The sequence below is a fragment of the Pseudophryne corroboree genome, chromosome 5 (genome assembly GCF_028390025.1).
Source record: "Pseudophryne corroboree isolate aPseCor3 chromosome 5, aPseCor3.hap2, whole genome shotgun sequence".
Classification (NCBI taxonomy): domain Eukaryota; kingdom Metazoa; phylum Chordata; class Amphibia; order Anura; family Myobatrachidae; genus Pseudophryne; species Pseudophryne corroboree.
In genome coordinates this window covers 309,675,213-309,700,871 of record NC_086448.1, presented here as the reverse complement: position 1 = coordinate 309,700,871, position 25,659 = coordinate 309,675,213, and positions in this window count along the sequence as shown.

Below are 25,659 nucleotides of genomic sequence, written 5' to 3'. Positions count from 1 at the left end.
GATAACTGGAAGCAGACGAAGTACACAGACACATAGAATAGCGTCTTCTTAACCAAAATTCAAGTTTATTCATACTAGAGATGAGCGCCTGAAATTTTTCGGGTTTTGTGTTTTGGTTTTGGGTTCGGTTCCGCGGCCGTGTTTTGGGTTCGACCGCGTTTTGGCAAAACCTCACCGAATTTTTTTTGTCGGATTCGGGTGTGTTTTGGATTCGGGTGGTTTTTTCAAAAAACCCTAAAAAACATCTTAAAACATTGAATTTGGGGGTCATTTTGATCCCATAGTATTATTAACCTCAATAACCATAATTAACACTCATTTTCAGTCTATTCTGAACACCTTACACCTCACAATATTATTTTTAGTCCTAAAATTTGCACCGAGGTCGCTGGATGACTAAGCTCAGCGACCCTAGTGGCCGACACAAACACCGGGCCCATCTAGGAGTGGCACTGCAGTGTCACGCAGGATGTCCCTTCCAAAAAACCCTCCCCAAACAGCACATGACGCAAAGAAAAAAAGAGGCGCAATGAGGTAGCTGTGTGAGTAAGATTAGCGACCCTAGTGGCCGACACAAACACCGGGCCCATCTAGGAGTGGCACTGCAGTGTCACGCAGGATGTCCCTTCCAAAAAACCCTCCCCAAACAGCACATGACGCAAAGAAAAAAAGAGGCGCAATGAGGTAGCTGACTGTGTGAGAAAGATAAGCGACCCTAGTGGCCGACACAAACACCGGGCCCATCTAGGAGTGGCACTGCAGTGTCACGCAGGATGTCCCTTCCAAAAAACCCTCCCCAAACAGCACATGACGCAAAGAAAAAAAGAGGCGCAATGAGGTAGCTGTGTGAGTAAGATTAGCGACCCTAGTGGCCGACACAAACACCTGGCCCATCTAGGAGTGGCACTGCAGTGTCACGCAGGATGTCCCTTCCAAAAAACCCTCCCCAAACAGCACATGACGCAAAGAAAAAAAGAGGCGCAATGAGGTAGCTGACTGTGTGAGAAAGATAAGCGACCCTAGTGGCCGACACAAACACCGGGCCCATCTAGGAGTGGCACTGCAGTGTCACGCAGGATGTCCCTTCCAAAAAACCCTCCCCAAACAGCACATGACGCAAAGAAAAAAAGAGGCGCAATGAGGTAGCTGACTGTGTGAGAAAGATAAGCGACCCTAGTGGCCGACACAAACACCGGGCCCATCTAGGAGTGGCACTGCAGTGTCACGCAGGATGTCCCTTCCAAAAAACCCTCCCCAAACAGCACATGACGCAAAGAAAAATAAAAGAAAAAAGAGGTGCAAGATGGAATTGTCCTTGGGCCCTTCCCACCCACCCTTATGTTGTATAAACAAAACAGGACATGCACACTTTAACCAACCCATCATTTCAGTGACAGGGTCTGCCACACGACTGTGACTGAAATGACGGGTTGGTTTGGACCCCCACCAAAAAAGAAGCAATTAATCTCTCCTTGCACAAACTGGCTCTACAGAGGCAAGATGTCCACCTCATCATCATCCTCCGATATATCACCGTGTACATCCCCCTCCTCACAGATTATCAATTCGTCCCCACTGGAATCCACCATGTCAGCTCCCTGTGTACTTTGTGGAGGCAATTGCTGCTGGTCAATGTCTCCGCGGAGGAATTGATTATAATTCATTTTAATGAACATCATCTTCTCCACATTTTCTGGATGTAACCTCGTACGCCGATTGCTGACAAGGTGAGCGGCGGCACTAAACACTCTTTCGGAGTACACACTTGTGGGAGGGCAACTTAGGTAGAATAAAGCCAGTTTGTGCAAGGGCCTCCAAATTGCCTCTTTTTCCTGCCAGTATAAGTACGGACTGTGTGACGTGCCTACTTGGATGCGGTCACTCATATAATCCTCCACCATTCTATCAATGGTGAGAGAATCATATGCAGTGACAGTAGACGACATGTCCGTAATGGTTGTCAGGTCCTTCAGTCCGGACCAGATGTCAGCATCAGCAGTCGCTCCAGACTGCCCTGCATCACCGCCAGCGGGTGGGCTCGGAATTCGGATTTGGGATTTCGAAGAATGCACAGTTCTTTGCTGTGCTGCTTTTGCCAGCTTGAGTCTTTTCATTTTTCTAGCGAGAGGCTGAGTGCTTCCATCCTCATGTGAAGCTGAACCACTAGCCATGAACATAGGCCAGGGCCTCAGCCGTTCCTTGCCACTCCATGTAGTAAATGGCATATTGGCAAGTTTACGCTTCTCCTCCGACAATTTTATTTTAGGTTTTGGAGTCCTTTTTTTTCTGATATTTGGTGTTTTGGATTTGACATGCTCTGTACTATGACATTGGGCATCGGCCTTGGCAGACGACGTTGCTGGCATTTCATCGTCTCGGCCATGACTAGTGGCAGCAGCTTCAGCACGAGGTGGAAGTGGATCTTGATCTTTCCCTAATTTTGGAACCTCAACTTTTTTGTTCTCCATATTTTATAGGCAGAACTAAAAGGCACCTCAGGTAAACAATGGAGATGGATGGATTGGATACTAGTATACAATTATGGACGGACTGCCACGGTTAGGTGGTATAAAAAAACCACGGTTAGGTGGTATATAATACAATTATGGATGGACGGACTGCCTGCCGAGTTCCGACACAGAGGTAGCCACAGCCGTGAACTACCGCACTGTACACTGGTTGATAAAGAGATAGTAGTATACTCGTAACAACTAGTATGACACTATGACGACGGTATAAAGAATGAAAAAAAAACCACGGTTAGGTGGTATATATTATAATAATAATACAATTATGGATGGACGGACTGCCTGCCGACTGCCGACACAGAGGTAGCCACAGCCGTGAACTACCGCACTGTACACTGGTTGATAAAGAGATAGTAGTATACTCGTAACAACTAGTATGACACTATGACGACGGTATAAAGAATGAAAAAAAAACCACGGTTAGGTGGTATATATTATAATAATAATACAATTATGGATGGACGGACTGCCTGCCGACTGCCGACACAGAGGTAGCCACAGCCGTGAACTACCGCACTGTACACTGGTTGATAAAGAGATAGTAGTATACTCGTAACAACTAGTATGACACTATGACGACGGTATAAAGAATGAAAAAAAAACCACGGTTAGGTGGTATATATTATAATAATAATACAATTATGGATGGACGGACTGCCTGCCGACTGCCGACACAGAGGTAGCCACAGCCGTGAACTACCGCACTGTACACTGGTTGATAAAGAGATAGTAGTATACTCGTAACAACTAGTATGACACTATGACGACGGTATAAAGAATGAAAAAAAAACCACGGTTAGGTGGTATATATTATAATAATAATACAATTATGGATGGACGGACTGCCTGCCGACTGCCGACACAGAGGTAGCCACAGCCGTGAACTACCGCACTGTACACTGGTTGATAAAGAGATAGTAGTATACTCGTAACAACTAGTATGACACTATGACGACGGTATAAAGAATGAAAAAAAAACCACGGTTAGGTGGTATATATTATAATAATAATACAATTATGGATGGACGGACTGCCTGCCGACTGCCGACACAGAGGTAGCCACAGCCGTGAACTACCGCACTGTACACTGGTTGATAAAGAGATAGTAGTATACTCGTAACAACTAGTATGACACTATGACGGTATAAAGAATGAAAAAAAAACCACGGTTAGGTGGTATATATTATAATAATAATACAATTATGGATGGACGGACTGCCTGCCGACTGCCGACACAGAGGTAGCCACAGCCGTGAACTACCGCACTGTACACTGGTTGATAAAGAGATAGTAGTATACTCGTAACAACTAGTATGACACTATGACGACGGTATAAAGAAAGAAAAAAAAATACCACGGTTAGGTGGTATATATTGTAATACAATTATGGATGGACGGACTGCCTGCCGAGTTCCGACTGCCGACACAGAGGTAGCCACAGCCGTGAACTACCGCACTGTACTGTGTCTGCTGCTAATATAGACTGGTTGATAAAGAGATAGTATACAATACATACAACAATATACTACTATACTGGTGGTCAGGCACTGGTCACCACTAGTCACACTGGCAGTGGCACTCCTGCAGCAAAAGTGTGCACTGTTTAATTTTAAATTAATATAATATTATGTACTCCTGGGGGCTCCTGCTATAACAACCTGCAGTGCTCCCCAGTCTCCCCCACAATTATTATAAGCTTTGCCTTTTATACATTGATGTGCAGCACACTGGGCTGAGCTGAGTGCACACAGACTGAGTCACACTGTGTGACTGGCTGCTGCTGTGTATCGTTTTTTTTCAGGCAGAGAACGGATATAGCAGAGAACGGATATATTATATTAAAATAAATAAAAGTTAACTAACAACAACAACTGCACTGGTCACTGTGGTAAACTCTGTCTGACTCTGCACAATCTCTCTCTCTCTTCTAATCTAATTTCTAATGGAGAGGACGCCAGCCACGTCCTCTCCCTATCAATCTCAATGCACGTGTGAAAATGGCGGCGACGCGCGGCTCCTTATATAGAATCCGAGTCTCGCGAGAATCCGACAGCGTCATGATGACGTTCGGGCGCGCTCGGGTTAACCGAGCAAGGCGGGAGGATCCGAGTCTGCTCGGACGCGTGAAAAAAACATGAAGTTCGTGCGGGTTCGGTTTCAGAGAAACCGAACCCGCTCATCTCTAATTCATACATGCTTATATTTACATTAAAATGAGCAAAAATAAGAAATCCACCCAAAACTAGAACACTGTTATTGGGAACAGCTGCATGAGATAAAGTAAAATCTATTTTACTGCATGATATTCCAAAGTATCTGCCTGTAATGGTTCCACTGAAATCTGCTGTACTCTGCCACTAAACATGATAAAGCATTGTCAGTCATCCTTCTTATCAGACAAATACTACTTTTCTAGTCCTTTGAACATTATGAGGCTTATACAGAGTATAATAAAAATGCATTTTACATTTTCTAATATACATATGCACCATAAGTTCTGGCTACTCCTTACCTATACTGACTGAAACGCATTTCACACTTATGAGACCTTGCGTCATGGGAACTGGGTAGGAATTTGTATTAAACTCAACCTATTCCTGTGCTCGCATTCTTACTTTCATACCAAAATTTATTTGGGGCAATAAACATGTCATAAAATGTATTTAATAGAACATGTCTAGCAAAGTCATCAGGCAATAATGATTTGGGTTTAGCCATATTTGATAGATTATCAAACCTTTCAATTTAGCCACATTTTATATTGGCATGTTAATCCTGAATGGAAAATTGGGTAGCCATCGAGGATACCTTGGTACCTGAGCACTGGATTGGATTTCTGCCTTGGTTACCAGTCTTGGTTTATCTTCTTCCCTCTGTCAAATTCACTCTCAATATTGGGGACAAATGAAATAAGCAGCTAGAGTTGACTTCTTACCTTCCCCACTCACGCCGCTACCCTCTAGGATTTGCAATCCGCAATATTTTCATTGGCTCAATATTGGATTCACAAGATTCTTGCACATCTTGGGGAATTTTGCCCCTACTTTTCTCTGATTTTCAAGAAAAATACTCAACTCCTTGCTGTGTTCAATTTTTTTATGTTCAAATTAAAGAGTTCATTCAATCTCAGATTAAGAAATCCAAACTGAGACATCTCACTCCCTTTGAGCATCTCTGTGCATATGGCCCAGAAAGACAGGGATCCATATCTCTGCTATACCACTCTGAGCTGTCACATACTTCAGATTCAGCCAAACCTTTTGAACTATTTTATGAATGGGGCATACTATAGGTGCCTCTCATTTTAGCCATCAACGAATGTAACTTGTATATGTTTCCTGCTAAAATTTGAACCCTTTTTCCTTTAGGCATCTGAATTATTCTGGAGAAAAAGTGGCCAATGAGGACCCTTTATACACATTTGGTGGGAGTGTCTGTCTCTTCAAATATTTTGGAACAATATTAGATCACAAAGGTTACCTAGATTCAAATTGGTTCTGATAGTCTTGTGTTTATGTTACAGAAACCTTTACTTAACGTAACATAAATAAATCTTAAGATAAAGTCATCCGCCATATACAGTATGTAACATGGCTAATATCCAGCTGGCTTTATCCTGGAAGAAACTGTCACCTTCCGCCCTTTCCACAGTTATTAATAAAATCTTATTTGTTGCTACAATGGAATACATTTTACAGTTTATTTCATAATACAGTTCACTCTTTCTGTAAGATCTGGGATGCATGGTACAGTTGCGTATATCCAGCATGATTGAACTACTCCACGTTTGGTCTGAGAAGAACCTATTTTATCTGCATCCCATTGAAACCCATCACATAAATGTTTAATTTTATATCAGAAATCTAGGATTAATAAGATCTCAGATAATAATCCAGTCCACTTCTGGCCCATATCTCATTTGGAGATGGAAATTAGAGAAAATAAACCCTTAATAAATAAAGCATGAGTCAATCAAAGTTGAAATATACTGTATGTGTAAATGTACAGTCCCTGCTTGGTTGTAGATGCTTTAGCCACATACCTAGCAGTAGTAAAATAATGGAACTATTTTTTTTGCCATGGTCTCTTACTGCATCAGATGGTTCTTTGTAAAGCACCCAGGGAACATCTAAGTATCAGAACACCACAAGATACTGTAGGTGAGAGGTAGGCATTACTTTACTTTCATGGGACTCCCCATGCATCAGGGTGAGCCAGAACCAAAGCCTACACCTTAATATGTGTGTAATTATTAGAGATGAGGGAACAACCTGCTTTGTTTTTGTATTTTACCCAAATTTAATGAAAAATAGTAAAGAGAAACCCTCAAAAGCATGTATTTCTGACTTTGTTTCTACATTAGTGTTTCTTTATAGAATTTACACCCATTTACAATCCATTTATAATGGCCCTCTCACAATTAGCACATAGGGGTGATGTAGCAGTTGCCATATCAATCAATCAATCAATCAATCACTTTATAGAATCTACGTGAATTTTGATAAAAACTAGCTAAAAGCCTATTGACTGTTAGGGGGTGTTCTTCACATGTCCTCTTATCCACTCTTTAGGTGGCTTAATATAGCTCCACCATTGTGACTTGTAACAAGCTTTCTGGTTTTCAAAAGAAAAGTAACCTATGCCCAATATTAATTTGTGTATCAGGGTATTCTCTTTATTACATGTATCGCCTTAATATTATTGTTTTCCTTTTTGCCTATAGATCAGATCATATTGAGAGTTTGTGTCACTGAAAGGTGGCATTGGACACAAATGAAAAACACTGGCACACAGGGCTGTTTCTAGACAATCTGGCTCCCAGTGTGAATACTAAAAAACATGCCCCCTCCAACCCCCTCCCCCCCCTTCCCATAGACATTGTAAAAGCAAAATATTTGTGCACGCCTTCCAAAGGGGCATGGCCTTGCAGAAAAAAAAGACTACTTTACACCAACACAATAGTGCCCCTTGCACCGTATTATACCACACAAAGTAATGTCCCTTGCAACATATGCCTCACACAGTATTGACCTTTGCACCATATTATTTGTGCCCCACACAGAAATGGCCCTTGCACAAAATTATGCCACACACAGTAATGCCGCTGACACCATATTATGCCCCACAGACACAGTAGTGCTCCATGCATCATATTATGCCCCACACAGTAATGCAGCTGAGTCCATATTATGGCTCACACAGTAATGCCCCATGCACCAAATTATAACCCACACAGTAATGCCCCTGACGCTATATTATGCACCACAAAATTATGCGCCTGACACCATATTATATGCTTCACATAGTAATGCCCCTTACACTACCTGCTCGTTGTCAGGGGTATTGATGATGATGACGCCCGCTGCCGTCACTGTCCATACATGCCTCCCTGCATGGCTCTGTTAATGTCTAAATGTCTCTCTCAAAATCGTGGGCATTTTGGGTGGGATATTTTCAACAGTGTCCATGCAGATGGCCAGACTGCATTGGTATACTGTCTGAAACAGTGTGGCCATGGCCACAGACGCCCCATGCCACAGGGTTGCACGGCTCGCACGGCCCTAGAAATGGTCCTGCTGGCACAGCAGCCCCAGATAGGTTATCGGATGACAGTTTTATAAAAGATACATTTCACACTAGCACAAGGAGACAGCATTGGACAAAAGTGAAAAAGTAAAAGAACAACCCCAGATGGGATGGCAATTCAATAAAAAAATATTTTTATACTAGGAAATGAGAAACATTTGAAACAAAACAGGGTGGAAAATTAGTGGAGGATAAGATGGAAGTTTAATTAAAGATACAGGTAGGCAAAGCCTAGTATTTTTCACTAATACAAGATGTGGCCATGGTTCTTTGGTCCTTTTATTCTTCATTGCATTGTAGATTAAAGTAAACATGCATATAGGGGCTTATTTATCAACAAGTGATAAAACTTGTTGTGAATGATAAAACTCGTTGTGTATGATAAATGGTGTTCCAGCCAATCAGCTGCTAACTGTCATGTGTTTGAAAAATGACAGTAGTGCTCTGATTGGCTGGAGCACCTTTTATTAATGCAACAAGTTTTATCATTTATTAATAAATGGGCCTCATAGTTTGAAAGAAAAAAAAATACATTTTAACAACAGTGAATGTATATAATCTAATAGTGCTTGATTTATTTGAGTTTCAACAAAATTAGAAAAAGATCATGAATTTGGATTTTGGATTAGGGTTTAAACTTATACTGACAATCTACCAATCTTGATCAGCATCCATGGGTTCCGTAAGGAGGAGGAGTGGGTACTAATTACCCAGGCTTGTTGTAGGGGCCTGTGCAGCTGCCAGCACCCATCCCCTCTTTTGCATTCTTGTAGCACGAAGACCAGCAGGGGGAGTAGGTAGAAGCAGCACAGTGGGCAGTCAGTCTACAAGGATGGCTGGTAACTCCGCACCTTGGATGAGTACAGGACCCAGGGCCATTAGGCCACTTTACATTGGGGCTGACAGCTGACAGTGACACTGTAAGTGGCCAGCTGGCCACAGATCACAGCCCCTGCACGGAGCTGCACCGATGCATCATCAGTACGTGGGTATTACTGTGACTGTGTTATGGGGCGTAATTGCACTGATTGCTCACTTCTTGGGTTTCTGTCCTATGAAACTGTTGACACCCCTTGTGCAATGCACAAAATGGAAAGCTGCTCAATCAGATTGTAATGTCACCCAGGTGCTAAAAGGGAGGGGTAATTCTGTGTAGGAAAAAACTATGTTTTCCCTAATGCACACCGGGTGAAAAATATTACTACATAATAGTCAGATAATACGGAGATCTTAGTTGCGTATATCTGCAGATATAGGGTTAAGCCCCCAGGCCGATCGACAAGGCTTCTCCGTCACTGGAGCAACCACCGGTGCCGCCTGTGAAGAGCATAATATTTTTTCAATGTATTTTATACTTTTTGCAGTGACCTGGCCACACCTCTTTGGATATGGCCACACCCCGGGCCTGTGCCCGTTATTAATGGCCCTGTCAGCATCAGCGGCATTTAATGAATGATATGACTTGACTAATTTTAGTTGTTAATGTTTCAAAAGCTTTAAATACTGTACCTGTATGCTGGACAAATCTAAAAGGATTCGCTGATGTCTTGGAGTATGACAAATTGTCCCTCCATTGTGGCTTTCTGCTGTTCCACAAGTTACTGAAGTACTGTATATACAGGGTTAAATGCCTCCTCTTCACAACCTCTTGATTCAGCTGGCAGATTATATTTTTACTACAGATGTTGCCGTGTTCTGCATGCGATTTCTAAATGACGATAATGGATTGAACTTTTACAGGCCTTGCCAAAGGCAAATTCTCTATTATTTGTGACATGAGATGGCATTGGATGCCAAAGATGAAGGGCAGTGCCAGATAATAGGAAGGCAGTCTAATAAAAGATACAGGCAATGGCCATCATATTTTAATAGTTCAGGAAGGTGGCCTTTTTCTTTTGTCTTCCATCCACTCTGGAAATGAATGTTACAAAGAACATGTACAGTATAACAAACAAGAAACTCAAGAGGGCATGTCACTGCTATGGCTGAAGTAATTGGTTTGTATGGGTCCACATAACATAAAAGATTGTGGATTGTGGACAATGGATTATGGTTCATGCTCATTCACTTAAACTTAAAGCCTACTAGAAAATCAAGTAAATAGATTATGGAATAATATCATTATAAAAAGCTGTTTCTGATCACTGCTCCCAACTGGGGGTAATGTTTCTCCACCCAAAGAAAATGTCTTGTCTACACAAAAAGAGAGAATGCTGAGCTGACCCTGTATAAACGCTCACCCTTCCCATATTTACTGATAATATAAATCACATTTACTCATCCATGTAAAATCATACATTATACAAAGTGATGTGCACCGGAAATTTTTCGGGTTTTGTGTTTTGGTTTTGGATTCGGTTCCGCGGCCGTGTTTTGGATTCAGATGCGTTTTGGCAAAACCTCCCTGAATTTTTTTTGTCGGATTCGGGTGTGTTTTGGATTCAGGTGTTTTTTTACAAAAAGCCCTCAAAAACAGCTTAAATCATAGAATTTGGGGGTCATTTTGATCCCATAGTATTATTAACCTCAATAACCATAATTTCCACTTATTTCCAGTCTATTCTGAACACCTCACAATATTATTTTTAGTCCTAAAATTTGCACCGAGGTCGCTGGATAACTAAGCTAGGTGACCCAAGTGGCCGACACAAACACCTGGCCCATCTAGGAGTGGCACTGCAGTATCAGACAGGATGGCAGATTAAAAAAAATAGTCCCCAAACAGCACATGATGCAAAGAAAAATGAATGAAAAAAGAGGTGCAAGATGGAATTGTTCTTGAGCCCTCCCACCCACCCTTATGTTGTATAAACAGGACATGCACACTTTAACAAACCCATCATTTCAGCGACAGGGTCTGCTACATGACTGTGACTGAAATGACTGGTTGGTTTGGGCCCCCACCAAAAAAGAAGCAATCAATCTCTCCTTGCACAAACTGTCTCTACAGAGGCAAGATGTCCACCTCCTCCTCATCGTCCGATTCCTCACCCCTTTCACTGTGTACATCCCCCTCACAGATTATTAATTCATCCCCACTGGAATCCACCATCTCAGGTCCCTGTGTACTTTCTGGAGGCAATTGCTGGTGAATGTCTCCACGGAGGAATTGATTATAATTAATTTTGATGAACATCATCTTCTCCACATTTTCTGGAAGTAACCTCGTACGCCGATTGCTGACAAGGTGAGCGGCTGCACTAAACACTCTTTCGGAGTACACACTGGATGGGGGGGGGGGGGGGGGCAACTTAGGTAAAATAAAGCCAGTTTCTGCAAGGGCCTCCAAATTGCCTCTTTTTCCTGCCAGTATACGTACAGACTGTCTGACGTGCCTACTTGGATGCGGTCATTCATATAATCCTCCACCATTCTTTCAATGGTGACAGAATCATATGCAGTGACAGTAGATGACATGTCAGTAATCGTTGCCAGGTCCTTCAGTCCGGACCAGATGTCAGCACTCGCTCCAGACTGCCCTGCATCACCGCCAGCGGGTGGGCTCGGAATTCTTAGCCTTTTCCTCGCACCCCCAGTTGCGGGAGAATGTGAAGGAGGAGCTGTTGACGGGTCACGTTCCGCTTGACTTGACAATTTTCTCACCAGCAGGTCTTTGAACCTCTGCAGACTTGCGTCTGCCGGAAAGAGAGATCCAACGTAGGTTTTAAATCTAGGATCGAGCACGGTGGCCAAAATGTAGTGCTCTGATTTCAACAGATTGACCGCCCGTGAATCCTGGTTAAGCGAATTAAGGGCTCCATCCACAAGTCCCACATGCCTAGCGGAATCGCTCTGTTTTAGCTCCTCCTTCAATCTTTCAAGCTTCTTCTGCAAAAGCCTGATGAGGGGAATGACCTGACTCAGGCTGGCAGTGTCTGAACTGACTTCACGTGTGGCAAGTTCAAAGGGTTGCAGGGGTTCACTACGGCTGGCCGGCGGTCGGGCTCCCGGCGACCAGCATACCGGCGCCGGGAGGCCGACCGCCGGCTTACCGACAGTGTATCGAGCGCAAATGAGTCCCTTGCGGGCTCGCTGCGCTCGCCACGCTACGCGCGCCACACTATTTTATTCTCCCTCTATGGGGGTCGTGGACCCCCACGAGGGAAAATAAGTGTCGGTATGCCGGCTATCGGGCTCCCGGCGCCGGTATACTGAGCGCCGGGAGCCCGACCGCCGGCATACAGAAGACCACCCGGTTGCAGAACCTTGCACAACATTGAAATCATTCTCCACTGCGCTTGAGTCAGGTGCATTCCCCCTCCTTTGCCTATATCGTAGGTAGCTGTATAGGCTTGAATGGCCTTTTGCTGCTCCTCCATCCTCTGAAGCATATAGAGGGTTGAATTCCACCTTGTTACCACCTCTTGCTTCAGATGATGGCAGGGCAGGTTCAGGAGTGTTTGCTAGTGCTCCAGTCTTCTGCACGCGGTGGCTGAATGCCGAAAGTGGCCCGCAATTCTTCGGGCCACCGACAGCATCTCTTGCACGCCCCTGTCGTTTTTTAAATAATTCTGCACCACCAAATTCAATATATGTGCAAAACATGGGACGTGCTGGAATTTGCCCACATGTAATGCACGCACAATATTGGTGGCGTTGTCCGATGTCACAAATCCCCAGGAAAGTCCAATTGGGGTAAGCCATTCTGCAATGATGTTCCTCAGTTTCCGTATGAGGTTGTCAGCTGTGTGCCTCTTAAGGAAAGCGGTGATACAAAGTGTAGCCTGCCTAGGAATGAGTTGGCATTTGCGAGATGCTGCTACTGGTGCCGCCACTGCTGTTCTTGCTGCGGGAGGCAATACATCTACCCAGTGGGCTGTCACAGTCATATAGTCCAGAGTCTGCCTTGCTCCACTTGTCCACATGTCCGTGGTTAAGTGGACATTGGGTACAACTGCATTTTTTTAGGACACTGGTGACTTTTTTTCTGACGTCTGTGTACATTTTCGGTATCGCCTGCCTAGAGAAATGGAACCTAGATGGTGTTTGGTACCGGGGACACAGTACCTCAATCAATTCTCTAGTTCCCTGTGAATTAACGGTGGATACCGGAAACACGTTTTTACCACCCAGGCTGCTAAGACCTGAGTTATCCGCTTTGCAGCAGGATAACTGCTGTGATATTTCATCTTCCTCGCAAAGGACTGTTGGACAGTCAATTGCTTACTGGAAGTAGTACAAGTGGTCTTCCGACTTCCCCTCTGGGATGACGATCGACTCCCAGCAGCAACAACAGCAGCACCAGCAGCAGTCGGCGTTACACTCAAGGATGCATCGGAGGAATCCCAGGCAAGAGAGGATTCGTCAGACTTGACAGTGACATGGCCTGCAGTACTATTGGCTTTCCTGTGTAAGGAGGAAATTGACACTGAGGGAGTTGGTGGTGTGGTTTGCAGGAGCTTGGTTACAAGAGGAAGGGATTTAGTTGGCAGTGGACTGCTTCCGCTGTCACCCAAAGTATTTTAACTTATCAATGACTTCTGATGAATGCGCTCCAGGTGACGTATAAGGGAGGATGTTCCTAGGTGGTTAACGTCCTTACCCCTACTTATTACAGCTTGACAAAGGCAACACACGGCTTGACACCAGTTATCCGCATTTCTGTTGAAATAATTCCACACCGAAGAGATTATTTTTTTTGTAATTTGACCAGGCATGTCAATAGCCATATTCGTCCCATGGACAACAGGTGTCTCCCCGGGTGCCTGACTTAAACAAACCACCTCACCATCAGAATCCTCCGTGTCAATTTCCTCCCCAGCACCAGCAACACCCATATCCTCATCCTGGTGTACTTCAACAGTGACATCTTCAATTTGACTATCAGGAACTGGACTGCGGGTGCTCCTTCCAGCACTTGCAGGGGGCGTGCAAATGGTGGAAGGCGCCACCTCTTCCCGTCCAGTGTTGGGAAGGTCAGGCATCGCAACCGACACAATTGGACTCTCCTTGGGGATTTGTGATTTAGAAGAACGCACAGTTCTTTGCTGTGCTTTTGCCATCTTAACTCTTTTAAGTTTTCTAGCAGGAGGATGAGTGCTTCCATCCTCATGTGAAGCTGAACCACTAGCCATGAACAAAGGCCAGGGTCTCAGCCGTTCCTTGCCACTCCGTGTCGTAAATGGCATATTGGCAAGTTTACGCTTCTCCTCAGATGCTTTTAATTCAGATTTTTGGGTCATTTTACTGAACTTTTGTTTTTTGGATTTTACATGCTCTCTACTATGACATTGGGCATCGGCCTTGGCAGACGACGTTGATGGCATTTCATCGTCTCGGCCATGACTAGTGGCAGCAGCTTCAGCACGAGGTGCAAGTGGATCTTCATCTTTCCCTATTTTACCCTCCACATTTTTGTTCTCCATTTTTTAATGTGTGGAATTATATGCCAGTAATATATCAATAGCAATGGCCTACTACTATATATGTACTGCGTACAAAAACTTAAGTGCACCACAGGTATGGATGGATAGTATATTTGACGACACAGAGGTAGGTAGAGCAGTGGCCTACTGTACTGTACTGCTATATATTATATACTGGTGGTCAGCAGAATGATGCACTGTCCTACTACTATATATATACTGCACACAAAAACTTAAATGCACCACAGGTATGGATGGATAGTATACTTGACGACACAGAGGTAGGTAGAGCAGTGGCCTACTGTACCGTACTGCTATATATTATATACTGGTGGTCAGCAAACTTATGCACTGTCCTACTACTATATATATACTGCGCACAAAAACTTAAATGCACCACAGGTATGGATGGATAGTATACTTGACGACACAGAGGTGGGTAGAGCAGTGGCCTACTGTACCGTACTGCTATATATTATATACTGGTGGTCAGCAAAATTATGCACTGTCCTTCTATATATATATATATATATATATATATATATACTGTGCACAAAAACTTAAATGCACCACAGGTATGGATGGATAGTATACTTGATGACACAGAGGTAGGTAGAGCAGTGGCCTACTGTACCGTACTGCTATATATTATATACTGGTGGTCAGCAAAATTATGCACTGTCCTACTACTATATATATACTGCGCACAAAAACTTAAATGCACCACAGGTATGGATGGATAGTATACTTGATGACACAGAGGTAGGTAGAGCAGTGGCCCTCTGTACCGTACTGCTATATATTATATACTGGTGGTCAGCAAAATTATGCACTGTCCTACTACTATATATATACTGCGCACAAAAACTTAAATGCACCACAGGTATGGATGGATAGTATACAGTACTTGACGACACAGATGTAGGTAGAGCAGTGGACTACAGTGGACTACTGTACCGTACTGAATAATTCTGGTGGTCACTATTCAGCAAAACTCTGCATTGTCCCCCTACTATATAATACTGGTGGTCCCCATTCCCCACAATAAAGCACACTGAGCACAGATATTTGAAGCACACTGAGCACAGATATGGAGCGTTTTTCAGACAGAGAACGTAGATATTTGCAGCACACTGAGCACAGATATTTGCAGCACACTGAGCACAGATATTTGCAGCACACTGAACACAGAAACTGAGATAATTCCAGCCACGTCCTCTCACTATCATCTCCAATGCACGAGTGAAAAATGGCGGCGACGCACGGCTCCTTATATAGAATACGAATCTCACGAGAATCCGACAGCGGGATGATGACGTTCGGGCGCGCTCGGGTTAACCGAGCAAGGCGGGAAGATTAGAGTCCGCCTCGGAAACGTGTAAAATAGGTGAAGTTCGGGGGGGTTCAGTTTCCGAGGAACCGAACCCGCTAATCAATAATTATACATATAGGATTATTGCCCATACAGTGTAATATAGATAATCATTAAGGCTTATGTGATTCTTTATATAAAATATATAGTGTATCTCTCTCCAAAGAATCGGGAATTGTATCATGTCCCACTCTGACTCATATCTTATAAAAGGGAAGGAAAAAAGAGAGGAATATCAGCCTCATGCCCTGTTTCTGTATGTGAGCTCATAACACAAGTCACCATACCCTCCAACTGTACCTTTTTAATAGGTACAGTACCTTTTTTTTATGGTCTGTACCTATTTTTGGCTCTAGAAACTTCCATTGAAAGTATAGAAAAAGGGGTGTGACCACGCCCCCTTTACCCGTGGCCACGCCCCTTTTTCTAATTTGTACCGATTTTTGTGTGTAAAATGTTGGAGGGTATGAGTCACCCATTTAGGGCCGGTGCAAGGTTTCTCGGCACCCTAGGCAAAACATCAGCCTATCATCCCCCCTCCCCCAACCCACACACCAATACCCACTTTCCAGTCTCAGGTAAAAGTGGGGAGCTAGCATCTTAGAAGTTAAACAGCAGCCATCTACATTAAGTTTACTCAAAGTTATCCTTCATTTTGTTATAAGCAGACTTAGGGGTACCCCCCACTGGCGTATTTATAATGGGTGTAGTGTGTGTGTTGTACACACGGGTCCCAAGGGTCCAGGGGGACTCACATCATACACACTACACCCATTTTTTTCAATACTTACCCTCCGGGGTCCCACATCAGCAGCAGCAGGGCTTCAGAAATCACCAGGAAAATTGCATTATTTTCCTGGTGTTTCATGTATAGGCACTACGGAAATAGTGGGATGCCATTTTCCAGGATATCTAATTCATGCACACTAGACTCTGGGCCAGCGCTAGGGTGCCCTACTGGCACTAGTGCCCAGGGTGCACAGCGCTGCTAGCAAGAGAGGAGGAGGCACAGCCGGATTCTGTATGTGGTCCTCCTCCTCTTTAGATGCACACCTGCTGCCCCCCCCCCAGATCCTGGCACCCTAGGCAGCTGCCTAAAGCTGCCTAATGGTAGTAGAGCATCACCTGAGCACAGGGTGACTAGCATTGCACTGCCCATGTGTGTATATATATATATATATATACACATACACACACACACACACACACACACACACACACACACACACACACACTCTATCTATACATCTTATAAAGGAGAATGCCTGTTTGTCTAATTGCAACAGTGCCTAGAAGATCTTCATTTGCTCGTGACAGTGCTGCGGCCAAAAGGCCACACATTGCAAGAAGAAATGAGGATAGCCCAGAGAGAGAACATCGTCTCTGAAGAAAATGCGGTTTGCCTCTCTTCACAAAGAAAGCCTACCTGTATAAACAGGGAGATCAAAAGAACATTTTTTAAATACACGCAATCAATACCTTATTAGGTATAACACATTTGCCAAAACCCTCAACCAGAACCGGCCCTAGGCATAGGCAAACTAGGCAAATGACTGACAGGCAGAGGCGGTCGCTGGGTAGGAGGGAGCGGCATGGCGGCGTTTGCCTGCCGTTTTGGGGGCGTGGTCTGGCCAACGCATGCGTGGCCAGACCGCGTGTGGGGTGGGCTGCAGCGGCTGAGTGACGTCACACGCAGCCACTGCGACCAGGGGCAGCGACATGCAACTCCCGGCCAGCCGCAGGAGCTGCGCTGGCCGGGAGTTACTCAACAAGTGCACAAGCATCGCCGCTATACACAGCTACGATCAACTCGGAATGACCCCCTATGTGTATAAGGTGCTCTACTGTGTGGCATAATGTATAGAAAAGGCACTACTGTGTGGTTTAATGCGAATAAATAGGAATATGCTGAGGTGTAATGTGAATTAGGAGCAAAGCAGTTTGACGTAATGTGAATAAGGGGCACTACTGTGAGGAGTAATGTATATAAAGTAAAGTGGTACTACTGTTTGATGTAACGTGAATAAGGGACACTATCACATGACATAATGTGAATAAAGTAGTGATGAGCGGGTTCGGTTCCTCGGAATCCGAACCCCCCCGAACTTCACCCATTTTACACGGGTCCGAGGCATACTCGGATACTCCAGTATTGCTCGGTTAACCCGAGCGCACCCGAACGTCATTATCCCGCTATCGGATTCTCGCGAGATTCGGATTCTATATAAGGAGCCGAGCGTCGCCGCCATTTTTCACTCGTGCATTGGAAATGATAGTGAGAGGACGTGGTTGGCGTCCTCTCACTTTGTTTCAGAACTTTCAGGGGGCTGCAAATATCTTTATTCTGGGGACCAGCAGTATTATAGGAGGAGTACAGTGCAGAGTTTTGCTGACCAGTGACCACCAGTATTATACGTTCTCTGCCTGAAAAATGCTCTATATCTGTGCTGCATTGTAGTATATAGTAGGAGTACAGTCCATAATTTTGCTGACCACCAGTATATAATATATAGGAGTACTGTACAGTAGACCACTGCTCTAACTACCTCTGTGTCGTCAAGTATACTATCCATCCATACCTGTGGTGCATTTCAGTTTTCCACAGTTTGCTGACCACCAGTATATAATATATAGCAGTACGGTACAGTAGGCCACTGCTCTACCTACCTCTGTGTCGTCAAGTATACTATCCATCCATACCTGTGGTGCATTTCAGTTTTGCACAGTTTGCTGACCACCAGTATATAATATATAGCAGTACGGTACAGTAGGCCACTGCTCTACCTACCTCTGTGTCGTCAAGTATACTATCCATCCATACCTGTGGTGCATTTCAGTTTTGCACAGTTTACTGACCACCAGTATATAATATATAGCAGTACGGTACAGTAGGCCACTGCTGTACCTACATCTGTGTCGTCAAGTATACTATCCATCCATACCTGTGGTGCATTTAAGTTTTGCACAGTTTGCTGACCACCAGTATATAATATATAGCAGTAGGGTACAGTAGGCCACTGCTCTACCTACCTCTGTGTCGTCAAGTATACTATCCATCCATACCTGTGGTGCATTTCAGTTTTGCACAGTTTGCTGACCACCAGTATATAATATATAGCAGTACGGTACAGTAGGCCACTGCTCTACCTACCTCTGTGTCGTCAAGTATACTATCCATCCATACCTGTGGTGCATTTCAGTTTTGCACAGTTTGCTGACCACCAGTATATAATATATAGCAATACGGTACAGTAGGCCACTGCTCTACCTACCTCTGTGTCGTCAAGTATACTATCCATCCATACCTGTGGTGCATTTCAGTTTTGCACAGTTTGCTGACCACCAGTATATAATATATAGAAGTACAGTACAGTAGGCCACTGCTCTACCTACCTCTGTGTCGTCAAGTATACTATCCATCCATGCCTGTGATGCATTTCAGTTTTGCACAGTTTGCTGACCACCAGTATATAATATATAGCAGTACGGTACAGTAGGCCACTGCTCTACCTACCTCTGTGTCGTCAAGTATACTATCCATCCATACCTGTGGTGCATTTCAGTTGTGCGCAGTATATAAAGTAGTAGGCCATTGCTATTGATACTGGCATATAATTCCACACATTAAAAAATGGAGAACAAAAATGTGGAGGGTAAAATAGGGAAAGATCAAGATCCACTTCCACCTCGTGCTGAAGCTGCTGCCACTAGTCATGGCCGAGACGATGAAATGCCATCAACGTCGTCTGCCAAGGCCGATGCCCAATGTCATAGTAGAGAGCATGTAAAATCCAAAACACAAAAGTTCAGTAAAATGACCCAAAAATCAAAATTAAAAGCATCTGAGAAGCGTAAACTTGCCAATATGCCAATTACGACACGGAGTGGCAAGGAACGGCTGAGGCCCTGGCCTATGTTCATGGCTAGTGGTTCAGATTCACATGAGGATGGAAGCACTCATCCTCTCGCTAGAAAAATGAAAAGACTTAAGCTGGCAAAAGCACAGCAAAGAACTGTGCGTTCTTCTAAATCACAAATCCCCAAGGAGAGTCCAATTGTGTCGGATGCGATGCCTGACCTTCCCAACACTGGACGGGAAGAGGTGGCGCCTTCCACCATTTGCACGCCCCCTGCAAGTGCTGGAAGGAGCACCCGCAGTCCAGTTCCTGATAGTCAAATTGAAGATGTCACTGTTGAAGTACACCAGGATGAGGATATGGGTGTTGCTGGCGCTGGGGAGGGAATTGACAAGGAGGATTCTGATGGTGAGGTGGTTTGTTTAAGTCAAGCACCCGGGGAGGCACCTGTTGTCCGTGGGACGAATATGGCCATTGACATGCCTTGTCAAATTACCAAAAAAAATCACCTCTTCAGTGTGGAATTATTTTAACACAAATGCCGACAACAGGTGTCAAGCCATGTGTTGCCTTTGTCAAGCTGTAATAAGTAGGGGTAAGGACGTTAACCACCTCGGAACATCCTCCCTTATACGTCACCTGCAGAGCATTCATCATAAGTCAGTGACAAGTTCAAAAACTTTGGATGACAGCGGAAGCAGTCCACTGACCAGTAAATCCCTTCCTCTTGTAACCAAGCTTCTGCAAACCACACCACCAACTCCCTCAGTGTCAATTTCCTCCTTAGACAGGAACGCCAATAGTCCTGCAGGCCATGTCACTGGCAAGTCTGACGAGTCCTCTCCTGACTGTGATTCCTCCGATGGATCCTTGAGTGTAACACCTACTGCTCCTGGCTCTGCTGTTGTTGCTGCTGGGAGTCGATCATCATCCCAGAGGGGAAGTCGGAAGACCACTTGTACTACTTCCAGTAAGCAATTGACTGTCCAACAGTCCTTTGCGAGGAAGATGAAATATCACAGCAGTCATCCTGCTGCAAAGCGGATAACTCAGGCCTTGGCAGCCTGGGCGGTGAGAAACGTGTTTACGTTATCCACCGTTAATTCACAGGCAACTACAGACTTGATTAAGGTACTGTGTCCCCGGTACCAAATACCATCTAGGTTCCATTTCTCTAGGCAGTCGATACCGAAAATGTACACAGACCTCAGAAAAAGAGTCACCAGTGTCCTAAAAAATGCAGTTGTACCCAATGTCCACTTAACCACGAACATGTGGACAAGTGGAGCAGGGCAGATTCAGGACTATATGACTGTGGCAGCCCACTGGGTAGATGTATTGCCTCCAGCAGCAAGAACAGCAGCGGCGGCACCAGTAGCAGCATCTCGCAAACGCCAACTCGTTCCTAGGCAGGCTACCCTTTGTATCACCGCTTTCCAGAATAGGCACACAGCTGACAACCTCTTACGGAAACTGAGGAACATCATCGCAGAATGGCTTACCCCAAATGGACTCTCCTGGGAATTTGTGACATCGGACAACGCCACCAATATTGTGCGTGCATTACATCTGGGCAAATTCCAGCACGTCCCATGTTTTTCACATAAATTGAATTTGGTGGTGCAGAATTATTTAAAAAATGACAGGGGCGTGCAAGAGATGCTGTCGGTGGCCCGAAGAATTGCGGGCCACTTTCGGCATTCAGCCACCACGTGCCGAAGACTGGAGCACCAGCAAACAGTCCTGAACCTGCCCTGCCATCATCTGAAGCAAGAGGTGGTAACGAGGTGGAATTCAACCCTCTATATGCTTCAGAGGATGGAGGAGCAGCAAAAGGCCATTCAAGCCTATACATCTGCCTACGATATAGGCAAAGGAGGGGGAATGCACCTGACTCAAGCGCAGTGGAGATTGATTTCAACGTTGTGCAAGGTTCTGCAACCCTTTGAACTTGCCACACGTGAAGTCAGTTCAGACACTGCCAGCCTGAGTCAGGTCATTCCGCTCATCAGGCTTTTGCAGAAGAAGCTGGAGAGATTGAAGGAGGAGCTAAAACAGAGCGATTCCGCTAGGCATGTGGGACTTGTGGATGGAGCCCTTAATTCGCTTAACCAGGATTCACGTGTGGTCAATCTGTTGAAATCAGAGCACTACATTTTGGCCACCGTGCTCGAACCTAGATTTAAAACCTACGTTGGATCTCTCTTTACGGCAGACACAAGTCTGCAGAGGTTCAAAGACCTGCTGGTGAGAAAATTGTCAAGTCAAGTGGAACGTGACCCGTCAACAGCTCCTCCTTCACATTCTCCCGCAACTGGGGGTGCGAGGAAAAGGCTAAGAATTCCGAGCCCACCCGCTGGCGGTGATGCAGGGCAGTCTGGAGCGAGTGCTGACATCTGGTCCGGACTGAAGGACCTGCCAACGATTACTGACATGTCGTCTACTGTCACTGCATATGATTCTCTCACCATTGAAAGAATGGTGGAGGATTATATGAGTGACCGCATCCAAGTAGGCACGTCAGACAGTCCGTACGTATACTGGCAGGAAAAAGAGGCAATTTGGAGGCCCTTGCAGAAACTGGCTTTATATTACCTAACTTGCCCCCCCTCCAGTGTGTACTCCGAAAGAGTGTTTAATGCAGCCGCTCACCTTGTCAGCAATCGGCGTACGAGGTTACTTCCAGAAAATGTGGAGAAGATGATGTTCATCAAAATGAATTATAATCAATTCCTCTGTGGAGACATTCACCAGCAATTGCCTCCAGAAAGTACACAGGGACCTGAGATGGTGGATTCCAGTGGGGACGAATTAATAATCTGTGAGGAGGGGGATGTACACAGTGAAAGGGGTGAGGAATCGGACGATGAGGAGGAGGTGGACATCTTGCCTCTGTAGAGCCAGTTTGTGCAAGGAGAGATTGATTGCTTCTTTTTTGGTGGAGGCCCAAACCAACCAGTCATTTCAGTCACAGTTGTGTGGCAGACCCTGTCGCTGAAATGATGGGTTTGTTAAAGTGTGCATGTCCTGTTTATACAACATAAGGGTGGGTGGGAGGGCCCAAGGACAATTCCATCTTGCACCTCTTTTTTCTTTCATTTTTCTTTGCATCATGTGCTGTTTGGGGACTATTTTTTTGAAGTGCCATCCTGCCTGACACTGCAGTGCCACTCCTAGATGGGCCAGGTGTTTGTGTCGGCCACTTGTGTCGCTTAGCTTATCCATCCAGCGACCTTGGTGCACTTCTTTTTTTCTTTGCATCATGTGCTGTTTGGGGACTATTTTTTTTAAGTGCCATCCTGTCTGACACTGCAGTGTCACTCCTAGATGGGCCAGGTGTTTGTGTCGGCCACTTGGGTCGCTTAGCTTAGTCATCCAGCGACCTCGGTGCAAATTTTAGGACTAAAAATAATATTGTGAGGTGTGAGGTGTTCAGAATAGACTGAAAATGAGTGGAAATTATGGTTATTGAGGTTAATAATACTATGGGATCAAAATGACCCCCAAATTCTATGATTTAAGCTGTTTTTGAGGGGTTTTTGTAAAAAAAACACCTGAATCCAAAACACACCCGAATCCGACAAAAAATTTTCAGGGAGGTTTTACCAAAATGCGTCCGAATCCAAAACACGCCGCGGAACCGAATCCAAAACCAAAACACGAATGTGTGCACTGTTCCTATTTAAAATATAGGGGGTAGGAGCATCAAAAATGAGGACTGCTATGGGTGAGGGGTGATGGTGGTGGGAAAGGGTGCAGGGTCATTAGCAGAACTAGCGGCGGTGTTAGGGGGCACCAGCCAAAATATTGCCTAGTGCATCTTATTGGTTAGGGACGGTTCTGCCCTCCGTGCCCCCCTATATATTACCAAAATCCGAAAACCCTAGGCAGCAGACTTCCGTTATCACTGACTTCAACCTGAGCAGAGCTGGGTACTGCAGAAAGATAGACAGAAGGATAAAATGAGATATCACGCATATCACCTTGTTACATCCTTGCCACAATAAGTTCCACAATCCCCATGATGCTAAATTATGATCAAACTCAAAAAAATGCATTGTTTTCTAAATTTGATAGTGAAGCTGTTCGCCATCCTGAGATGGCGTTCAGTTTCCCAAATGTCTGCACAAGCTGCCGGCAGCTAATTTAGCAGCATATATAGCAGCGGGATCTACTCAGATCCCTCAAGGCTGTGTCTTGTAGTGCTTTAGCTTGCATATCTTTAGGCAGGGGGCCCCAAACAGCAATCCAGGCAGTCCTTTCAGCATGTGCTCCGGCTGGACGCTGATTTTTGCTGTCAGGCACTGCACAGCTTGCAGACTACACAGGATTTAAGTGTTGAGATGCTGATGCAGAGGTAAAAAGTATCACTTTCTGAAAAGCTGTCTCACTGCAGAAGGAGCAGCTTTTCGGAAGTGAAATTTTTATGATGGAGTCATGATGAATACCAAAAAAAATTGTGAAATTTAAGTATGAGAATTTAAAATGAAAGTTTCACATTTCACATTTTTTTCATGATGCATATGCCCTTAACAGTTGTATGTCTTGTTTTCAAGTAAATCATGTATCTTAAGAATTACCTGCTTGGCCTCTTTGGCAATGGTTTTGAACATTGCCCAGTAAGAAAATAAGCTACTGCTCAACGTGACTTGAGGTGACAAGAGGGAAGAAGCACTGCAACCCCTTAACACTTTCCAAGACTTGGAGGACCAGAGTGCACAAACATGAACAACCCTGCAGCACTAACAGGGATTAACATCTTCACAGAAGAAGGATTGAAAATCACATAGAAAAGGGCAGCATTTCACGAAGGTTATGCTTCAGTAACGGGATGGAATTTATGCAGACACACAGTGCATGCTGGGCTCAGCGTAAAGGGAAAGTATGAAAATACTTCATGTAAGTGGAACCCATTTTTTAAGAACCAATAAATTAACAGACCTCATACTGATACAACTTGAAATAGACATGTACGTAATATATAAACTTGAGAGCTATGTACAACCAGGTCTAAATTACTCTATATCTCAAATGCCTAGAATTGGCTTCCTGTAATTTGATGCTGTTGAACACAGGCCATGCTGCATATAATTAATAGAAGCATAGGAGCCAACTTTTCACAATTAATGGAGGTGACCGATGCAGTGTTAACGTGTCTTCTTATCATGACTAAAAATGTAATACGAGATAATCATACATATAAAAATGGGACATTTAAAAACATTGTTTCTGAGGTAAGCAAACATCATACTTGATAACAAGCTGGATCCCAAAATGCCAGAGATGTGGGGGGCATGCAGGGCCGGATTATAGTAGGGGCGACAGGGGCAACTGTCCCGGGGGCCCCAAACACATGGGGCCCCCACACAGGGCCCCCACACAGTCAGCAGAACTAACGGATCAAAGCAGCATATTGCTGCTTGCGCTCCGTTTCTCCCCGGCAGCTCAGCTGTTCTATTTACAGCAGCCGCCGCGGAGCTTACTGGCATGGTGAAGATTCCAAGTAGCAGCAGCAGCACATCCTCTCTGCTGCTATGGTGATGAGAGACAGTGGGGATCAGAGGAGCATGTGCTGAGCCCGGATTGGTGAAGCACAGCACATGCTCCTCTGACCTGAACAGAGGGCAGGGCTACAACCGGCTGCTCTAGTTCTGTCCTGTCTGGCTGCTTGTCCAATGTCCATCTAAGATGAGGGAGCTGCTGCAGGAGTGAGAGGTACAGTACCTGTCTGTCTTTATACAGGTGTATATGTGTCGTCTTGCCTGTTTGTGTGACCCTGCCTGCATGTATGTATGTATGTATGTATGTATGTATGTATGTATGTATGTATGTATGTATATATATATATATATATATATATATATATATATTAGTGATGAGCGGGTTCGGTTCCTCGGAATCCGAACCCGCCCGAACTTCACCTTTTTTTTACACGGGTCCGAGCGACTCGG